The sequence below is a fragment of the Miscanthus floridulus genome, chromosome 7 (genome assembly GCF_019320115.1).
Source record: "Miscanthus floridulus cultivar M001 chromosome 7, ASM1932011v1, whole genome shotgun sequence".
NCBI lineage: Eukaryota > Viridiplantae > Streptophyta > Magnoliopsida > Poales > Poaceae > Miscanthus > Miscanthus floridulus.
The window spans coordinates 3,725,810-3,736,245 of NC_089586.1; positions in this window are offsets into that span (position 1 = coordinate 3,725,810).

Consider the following 10,436-nt stretch of genomic DNA (forward strand, 5'->3'; position numbering starts at 1 on the left):
GCTGTCGTGACCTCGGGGGAGCACCATGAGCCTATGACCGCATCCATCGGCAGCAGGCGTGATATAGAGACACGTGGCAACGTTCCTGAGTCAATGAAGCGCGCCGTGAGTGAAGACACCACCGTCGAATGAGAGGCGAAGTGGGTGCGGTTGCCGTGCCCTTCGGAGGCGTCGTCAGCTTCACGCCCCCTTGCTTCGAGTGTGGTGGAGCACACCGGTCGGTCAGGGGGATGTGATCGTTCCCCTATGTCTTCGGGATCGGCGCACGTGCACGATCCCTAATGGAGGGATGCTCCGTTAGTTACTCTAGTGGTTTCGCCATAGGCTGGCGATCGAGGCCATTTGTGGGTTGATCGGGGACCGGCCGGGTTGGCTCCTCCCTCGACCGATATGAGGGGGCATGGGTTGTGACCTACGAGCGGTCCTCGTCTAGCTAGCTTGTCGTCAATCGATCGAGGCTTTAGGGCTCTGCCGCTTTCGTCCAGGTATAACTCCATGCTCCCTTTTGTTCTCGTAGTTGAGTTTTTGAGTGTGACTAACCTACGCTTGTTTCACAGCAGTCAGAGGCTGGTGGGACTAGGAATCTCCCCACCTCCCGTGTGAGAAGAGTGGAGACCCAGCCTGTAGCGGGTCTCGATGAGCGGTGGAGGAAGTAGGCTGGCGGCAGTGTGACCTTCCCTACCGAGGGTTGTGTCTTCCCGGCTGGTCATGAGTATGGCGGCGGCAACAACGGTGATGGTGGTGATCCCCATGGTAATAGTGGAGGTTGAGTCAGAGGTGACTCTCATGATCCCTCCCCTAACGGCTGCAGAGGATGAGAGGAGGGAAACTAGGCTCTCTGCCTCGCTTGGCGGAGGAACGCATGGTTCGCTGGCCTAGTCAGAGCTGGAGGGGTTCGGAGGAGCCATAGCTAGGCCAGAGGTATTGCATCCGTCAGCGAGCCATGGAGTCCTAACGGTGGATATCCCCTTCTCCTACAAGGAAGACACCAGGGTGGAGCCGCCGGGCATCCTGCCATCCTAGGAGCTAGTGATGATCCGATCATCACATGATACTACGATGGTTGGATCTTCTAGCGGGTCAGGGGCAACCCACGAGCTGGTGTGGCCTTGCCCCAGCGAGCCGAGAAAGGCCTAGTTCATCCTTCGTGATGAGGAGGAGGTGAAGCTCTAGCACTTTGAAAGCTCTAGTTTGGTTTTGGTGAATTGATAAAACTCTAAGTGCTAACCTAGTTTATCAAGTGATCATGAGATAGGTAGCACACTCCAAGTGATGAAGCAAATGAAGATCATAGCATGATGATGATGATACCATGATGATGATCAAGTGCTTAGACTTGGAAAGAAGAAAGAGAAAAACAAAAAGCTCAAGGCAAAGGTATAAATCATAGGAGCTATTTTGTTTTGGTGATCAAGACACTTAGAGAGTGTGATCACATTTAGGTTTGATAGCTGTACTATTAAGAGGGGTAAAACTCGTATCGGAATACGGTTATCAAAGTGCCACTAGATGCTCTAACTCATTGCATATGCATTTAGGATCTAGTTGAGTGCTAACACCCTTGAAAATGTTTGTGAAAATATGCTAACACATGTGCACAAGGTGATACACTTGGTGATTGGCACATTTGAGCAAGGGTGAAGAAGTTAGAGGTGAAATGGAGTTGGTCGCAATGATGCTGGCGTCAGTCAAATGACCAGACGCTGAAGGGCTGCGTCCAGTCGTGTTGTCGGTCAGCATAGTAAGAAGTCACAGTGTGATCGGACGCTGGCAGGGTCTGGTCAGGCATGACTAGACACGTTCGGTCGGCAAAAGTCAGTTTTGGAACCTTACTGTAAACGACCGGACGCTGGGTGTTCAGCGTCCGGTCAACATGGGCGTAGTGTCCGGTCAAGACTGATGACCGTTGAAGTCAGGACACGTGGCTGACTGCGAGCGACCGGACGCTAGGGGCTCAGTGTTCGGTCAACTGACCGGAGCGTTCGGTCAGCCCACGTTATGCCCAGTGAAGGGGTATAACGGTTCTATTTCATGGGGGCTTCTATTTAAGCCCCATGGCCAGTTCAAGCTCACTCTCTTGGACATTTACATTGACATAGCAACCTTGTGAGCTTAGCCAAAGCCCTCCCACTCATCTCCATCATTGATTCATCATCTTTGTGAGATTGGGAGAGAATCCAAGTGCATTGCTTGAGTGTTTGCATCTAGAGGCACTTGGTGTTCGTGTTTCGCTACGGATTTCGCTTGTTACTCTTGGTGGTTGCCACCACCTAGACAGCTTAGAGCAGCGAGGATCATTGAGCAGAGGTGGTGATTGTCTCCAGCTCCGATCGTGGTGATTGTGAGGGGTTCTTGACCTTTCCCTAGCGGAGAGCCAAAAGGTACTCTAGTAAATTGCTCATGGCTTGTGTGATCCTCATCTTGTGTTGGTTGTGCGGCACCCTATTGAGGGTTTGGTGTGTGAAGCCAATTAGCGTGTGAACCTCCAAGTGAGTGAATCGCCACAACAAGGACTAGCTTGCCGACAAGCAAGTGAACCTCGGTAAAAAATCATTGTGTTCATCATTTGATTCCGAGGTGATTGGTCTACATTAGTTTTCATCATTGTGATTGATTGGTTCTTGTCACGACACAGCGGTATAACAATCTTGCTCATACTCTTACATTACCGCAAACTAGTTATTAAGCTCTTTAGTGTAGCTAGTTGTGAGAGCTTATTAGTTTGGTTGGTGTGGCTCTTTAGTTAGCTTTTGAGAGCACACCAATCTAGTTTAGTGGTATAGCTATTGTGTGATTATATACACTATCTAAACTAGAATTGTGGTAGGTGGCTTGTATATTTAGTAGGCTAGCGCTACACTTGCTTCGCCTCCTAATTGTCTAACCATTTTATTAAGTGTTGTAGTAGAAATTTTTATTAGGCTATTCACCCCCCCTCTAGCCATTAGCACCTTTCACACTTGCTCAGGAAGAGAGGGCTATCGATGGAGTCCGATCTTGCCCTTGCCAAGGCAAGGCTCAAGGAGGCTTTGGAGAGGGTTGAGCTCATCCATCAGGCCATGACAGTCGACCTGCCACGTGTCGCAGAGGTAAGTTCTCTACATTTTTTGGTGTTGTCCTTGACTCCTTGGCCTTTCAATGGTTGTCTTAGCATGTCTGCTTCTTGCCTCACAGGATTTAGAGATGATGTCGATCCGTAAGTCCTGATTTCTTTAGGAGGAGCATGGTTGGATGGATCAGGAAGCAATAGCATCGCGGTGGGTTGATGAGCTCAGGCACTAGCTAGAGTCCGCCTGCCATGAGTCCCAAGACCAAGCGGCTGAGGTAATGGGAGCATGGGCGGTGGAACTACGTGCGATCGAGTGAGCAACTACTACCGAGCGAGAACTCGACGTGGCGAAGGTCCACTTGGTGGAGACCGAGGTGGTGCTTCAGAAGTCCTTAGAGGCTCTAGAGGCAGAGCAGAAGGCCCGGTCGGACGCTGAACAAGAAGTGGTTGCGCTCTGAGGGCAGATGCTTAGGGTAGAGGAGTCAAATGCTTGACTGGTCAAGAAGGTGACCTAGCAAGAGGAAGGGCTCTCCATTCTCAAAAGCGCCCGCCTTGGTACGTATGTGTTCTGCCCTTGGTTGATGCCTTGGTTTCTGAAAGTGCATCTAGACCTTTAGTGGGTTTTGGATGATTGAATGACAATGTGATTAAAGGTCTAACCCATTTGCTAAGTGTGGACAGGTAATAGGTTATCTCACAGGTACTTAATGAAAGCCAAAATGATGTATTGTTGGAAACAATCTAGTTCAAATACAAGACAACAATGCAAATGGAATTCACGCAAACGCTCATTTATTGTGAGATTTCCATGTACTATGTGAAAGCAAGCTCGGTAAGAATTAATTAATGAGACATGAGGGATTGCATATGGAATGGTCTCTTATTTGAAGCTTGCTAAATTGAAATGAAAAAGATAACAATACAAATGAATGGTTGATTCAACACAAGATGTGACTTGATGGCTTGAGATGGTGAAGATAGCAAGAAAAGGCTTTGAGGTACTAAGCAAGGGTGAAGGGCAAGCGATGGCTTGGTGGTTGAAGAACCTAGCTAGGGTGAAGAAGGAAATACTTGCATTTAGTTGAGGTACTAATCAAGCTATGGTGGTCATGTTGATGTGGAGGATCAAATCACTATTAGAGTGTTTGATGGAAGTGACTTGATACATTTGGGATTATTCATATTTGATGAATGGAATCAAGTCACGTGCTCAAGATGGCTATGATCAAGTAAAAAGATCAATATCGACATGTTGGCACCCTCACTTGATGAAGATTGAAAGACATGGCATCAATTCAAAAGAGATCAACTCAAGCGATATAAATTTGTTTTTTCTTTGATCTTGAGTTTAATCGGTATGCCGTACTATTAAGAGGGATGGATCATGTTGATAGATAATCATTCATAAGTGCTCATGCCAACCTATGTGAGTTTTGAGTGTTTGAGAGATAAAAGGGCTAACTTGTTTGTTGCTGGTCTGGCAATACTAGACGTGTCCGGTATTTGCCTAGCCACGGCAAAATTCTTGGTGTTCTTAGGTTGGTTCGTCGGGAGTTTCGATGTGAGTCAAGAGTTTCAACGGTCAGGAGTTCTAGCATTTGTCGAGAGTTCTGACGTCTCGTGCTTAACTGATACTTGGTGTTCTTGGGTTGGTTCGTCGGGAGTTCCGACATGAGTCGGGAGTTCCGACAATCATCGGGAGTTCTGACATCCCGACACCTAACTGACTTAGAGAGTTAACTGCCTGGTCACATCAGAGGTGTCTGGTATAGCAGGCTAGAGCCCAATGGCTAGTTTTCAAATGAGATGAGGGTCATGAGTTCCGGCATTCGTCGGGAGTTCCGATGATTCACAATGATACTTAACTCAGTTACCGTTGGCACAGTGTAAGTCATACCGAACATGCCTGGTGTGTAGGCAACGGCTAGAAAAACGGCTAGTTTTTCAAAGGGGCTATAAATAACCCTAAGCCTCCACCTTTGGAGGCTACTAATTCTGCTGGTTGCAATACACATTTTTGAGCCTTGCCAACTCTCCCAAACCCTCTCTTAGTGAGTGTGTGATCCAAATCATAAAATCCATTTGTGGGTTGAGAGAGAATTTGAAATTGAGAGCAAGCCACCACTTGAGCACTTGTGCATATTATCTATTTCATGATTTGCATTTGTTACTCTTGGACTCTTCGGTCCTAGACACCTAGGCATCGTTGGAGAGCACCTGAGAGATTGTGGTGTGCCTTAGAAAGTTTGTAACGGCCGATTCCGTAGCCTCGGAATCAACTAGTGGAAGGAGGAAAAGGAGTTGAAAAAGGCTCTGGCTAGGGTGACCTTCATGGTATCTTCTAGGGCTAACCTTCGTTGGGTCACCGCAGCCCCCTCAATGGAGAGTAGGACTCGAACGAGTCCAAACTTCGGTAAAACAAATATCGTGTCTCAATATGCATTTCATTTGATATTTGTGTTGCTCTAGCTCTTGTGCAGGTTACCTGTGTGTGGCACTATCTTTAGTGGGTGCCTACAGGCTAGATTAAAGTTTGGAATCAAAAGGAGCAAGTTAGGGGTCACACTGCAGAACTCGTGTATACCGAACATGTCCGGTATAACTACCGGACGTGTCCGATATTGCTTGAAGTGTTCGATCAAACTAGACGTGTCCAGTATTGGCCCCTGCTCTATTTTTATCTATTCACTGCACTAATCGTTGTGTTGCAGGGTTGTGACTCCTAGATTTATTTAGTATCTTTTACATACTCTATGGCTAACTTTTGAGGGGTGGTATTACTCTTATTTGGAGTTTCCATTTTGGAAACTACCTTTACTAATTGTTTCCACATTTAAAGGTGTTAATTTTTAGAAACACCTATTCACCCCCTCTAGACGGCATCCTAGGTCCTTTTAGTTTCTCCTTTCCTTTATGTCTAAATTTGTCATCTTTTTCTAGAACTAGGTGAAAAGATCGGCTCTTTGGAGCAAGAGCTGGAAACAGTCAAAGCAGCGATCGGTCGGGGCATGGAGGCGCTAGCCTAGTCCCTTGAGGAGCAGTGCATTCTTGAGGGAGAGCTCGACCAGATTCGCAACGTCACATAGGTGGTCATCTCCGAGGTGTTCAGGTCAGGACTGAGCACCAGTACGCCTACTGTCTAGCTGGCGGAGGTCCCGAATGAAGTTCGAGCACTTATCTTCGGCGACATGTTCTACGGGAGATCGGGGGTGCTAACCTCGGTGGCGATCCATCACCCCAATCTGGACTTTGCGGCCATCTATAGAGGGTACGCCGATGGGTGGAGCGCAGATGAAATCCATGCGCTAGGGGAAAGTTTGGTGACACATGCAAAGATGGTCGCCGAGCAGGTCACTACGCAGTGGGTGATGGAGGCTCACCGTTCAAACAAAGCTGAAGACATGCTCTAGGAAGAGGGAGTGGAGACTGGGTCAGAGGCAAGCGTCGTCCCACCCCAACAGAGCCAAACGTCGTCCCCACCAGAAGTGAGCTGCCTTCGTCCTCGTCGACCGATGCCGTCGGGGGGCCATAGTAGAGTTTAGAGTAGAAATAGTCAGTTCATGTAAAAAGACAGTTTCGTGGGGGAGCCCCCATGTGAACAGCTTTACATTTGTGAATATTCTAAGTTTGTTTTGTGATGAAATAACTCATGAGGGAAAGCTTGTCCCATCCGCCCTTATTTTTACCCTTGTGTAGCTTTGTTTTTTGTCCTTTCTTTTTTGTACCTGCCCGTTGACCCGTAGGCTACAACCTTAAGAACCCAGGCATGGCCTGTGAGGCTCAGCTGCTCATAACTATAGGTCATGGCGGGGTGTGATCGATCGGGAGGTTAAAACGCAAGTTACGTAGGGTAATCAAAGGAACAGAATGCCCTTTCGTTTGGGTGAAAAAGTATTACTATATGATAGTAAAAAGGGAGGGTGGTACCATACCCCCGTGGAGCCCCCGAGCGACCCAGGCCAAGAGTGCTCGGGCTAGGGTGCTATAGGAACAAACATTGAATGGAAAGAAAAAGGTAAGACCGAGCTTTAGGGAAAGAAATGACGTAATTGTTCGATGTTCCATGTGTTGATGAGAACGTTGCTGTTGTCATCCTTTAGCCGATAGGCACCCAGTCGGATCACTTCGGTCGTCGTGTAGGTTCCTTCCCATGGTGGAGAGAGAGTTTATGTTTCTCTTTGGTTGACTGGGTCCTTTGGAGTATGAGGTCACCGACCTCGAGGATCCTCCCCTTGATTTTTCTTTCATGGTACCTACAGAGAGTTTGTTGGTAACGAGCGAAGCAGATGACAGTCGTCTCACGAGCCTCCTCGAGCAGGTCGACCATATCCTGCTGAGCCTCCATGGCTCGGTCTTGGTTGAAGGCCTTTACTCTCGAAGCGCCATGATCAAGGTCGAAGGGCAACGCTGCTTTGGCTCCGTATACGAGGAAGAAAAGGGTGAACCCTGTGGACCGGTTTAGGTCATTCTTAGGCTCTAGAGGATCATTGGGACCTCTGTAACCCATCGTCTGACATACTTGTTGAGTCGGTCAAAGATACGAGGTTTGAGTCCTTGGAGGACCATGCCATTAGCCCACTCGACCTGATCATTGGTACGTGGGTGTCCGACCGAGGCCCAATCAATCCTGATGTCGTATTGTCACAGAAGTCCAGGAACTTCTTCCCGATGAAGTTTGTTTCGTGGTCGGTGATGATACAGTTTGGAACACCAAACCGATAGATGATGTCGAGGAAGTACTTGACCGCCTCTTCCAAGTGGATGTTGGTGATGGGCTTCGCCTCTATCCACTTGGTGAATTTATTCACGGCTACGAGTAGGTGAGTGAAACCACCCGGGGCCTTTTTGAGGGGTCCAACCATGTCGAGGCCCTAGACCGCGAATGGCCAGGTGATGGGGATGGTCTAAAGCTCTTGTACTAGTAGATGAGTTTATCGAGCATAGAACTAACATCCTTCACACCTATGGATAACCTCCTCTACATCTCGTAGCATAGAGGGCCAGTAAAAACCTTGGCGAAAGGCTTTCCTGACTAGTGACCTTGAGGCCGCGTGATGTCCATAGATCCTGGTATGGACCTCGAGGAGCTGCTTCCCTTGCTCCATTGGGATGCACTTCATGAGTACTCCCGACGGGCTCCGCTTGTAAAGTTCATCACCAATGGCGATGAATGTCTTGGCGCATCGAGCGATTCATCGCGCTTCAGTCCTTTTTAGTGGGAGAACCTCCTCAAGGAGGTAGGCGAGCAGTGGTGCTCTCTAGTCGATCGAATCGAGCGCCATTATGGTGATGTCAGTGGGCGATGTCACCATGAAGGCACCCGGGTCGGAGCCACCGAGCACTTGGTTGGGGTCGGGACACGTCGGGAGGTCAGAGCCCCCGCGCGCCAGATTAGTGTTGGAGTGCGTCTAGATTGGATCCTCCAGAATGTGGGCAGATGGCTCATGGAGATTATTGATGAATACCCCATCTAGAGACGGCACCCACCTGACAACCAATTTTGCGAGGAAATCGGCGGCATTGTTGTCCTTTTCGGGGGACATGATGTAGTTCGATCCCTCAGAATTTGTCGTCGAGCTTGCGCACCTCCTGACAATATGCTGCCATGAGAGGGCTCTTGTAGGAGGACTCCTTTATGACTTGGTTGACGACCAACTCCGAGTCGCCATGGACATACAGTCGCATGGCGCCAAGCTCGACGGCGATGCACAGTCCGTTGATGAGGGCCTCATATTCCACGGCATTGTTTGAGGCTGAAAAATGGAGACAGATCACATAGCGGAGCCTGCTTCCATCCAGGGAGATCAGAACCACTCCAGCCCCCGAGCCAGGCACCATGACTGACCCATCGAAGTACATCGTCCAGTACTCTTGGGTGACGTTTGGGGTTGGGAACTGGACTTCCGTCCATTCGGCGATAAAGTCAGCAAGAGCCTAAGACTTAATAGCAGTGTGGGGGATATACCTAATGTTGTGGCCCATGAGCTCCAGAGCCCACTTGGAGATCCATCCCGTGGCGTCGTGGTTGCGGATGATGTTTCCTAGTAGGTATGAAGTGACGACCATGACTTTGTGGTCGATGAAGTAGTGTAGGAGCTTCTGGGTCAGCATCAGCACGACGTATAGAAGCTTCTGAACCTAGGGGTATCGAACCTTGGCGTCAGTGAGTACCTCACCAACGAAGTACACTAGTTATTGGACCTTTAGGGGGTGTCCCAGCTCCTCCCTTTGGATGACCAGGGTGGCGCTCACAACGTGGTTGTTTGCCATAATGTAGAGGAGGAGGGATTCTCCCTGTTCGGGAGCAACGAGGATTGGGGCCAACATCAGTGATGCTTTGAGGCTTTCCAAAGCCAGCTGTGCCTCCTCAGTCCAAACGAATGCATCTGTCTTCTTGAGAAGTTTATAGAGAGGCATCCCCCGCTCATCTAGTCAGGAGATGAACCGACTTAGGGTGGCCAAACAGCCGGTGAGCCTCTGTACGCCCTTGACGTTGCGTATAGGGCCCATGTTGGAGATGGCCGTGATTTTTTTGGGGTTGGCTTCGATGCCGCATTCAGACATGATGTATACGAGCAGCTTTCCCTTTGGAACCCCAAAAACACATTTTTCGAGATTCAATCTAACGCTGAACCTTCGAAGGTTTACGAATGTTGAGGCCAAGTTTGCGATTAGGTTGCTAGCTTGAGCCATTTTCACCACTTTGTCATCTACATAGACGTCAATTGTTGGTTTCGGCCACTCGACTTGGTCAGGCTGGTCGGGTGGGTCGATTTGGTCGGCGAAGCATCACGTCATGCACCGTTGATAGGTGGTGCCAGCGTTCTTCAGACCGAAAGGCATGGTTATGTAGCAGTACAAACCATACAGGGTGATGAATGAAGTCACGAGCTGGTCGAACTCTTTTATCACAATCTAGTGATAGCCTGAGTAGGCGTCCAGAAAGGAGAGGATGTCGCATCCTAAGGTGGAGTCGACTATCTGTTCTATGCGTGGCAAAGGAAAATGGTCCTTTGGACTCACCTTGTTGAGGCCATTATAATCAACACACATTCTCTATTTCCCAGTCTTCTTTTTCATAAGAACATGATTAGTTAGCCAGTCAGAGTGGTATACCTCTTTGATGAATCCGGTTGCTAGGAGTTTCACGATCTCCTCACCTATGGACCTGCAGCTTTCGTCGTCAAAGCGATGCAGGCGTTGCTTGGCGGGCTTTGAGCCTAGGACGAGGCATAATGCGTGCTCGGCAACCTTTCTTGGTATGCCCGGCATGTCAGAAGGTTTCCACGTGAAGACGTTGCGATTAGCTCATAGGAAGTTGGCGATCTCGCTCTCCTATTTGGCCAAGAGCTTGGTCCCGATCCGCACCATCTTAGTTGGGTCGGTG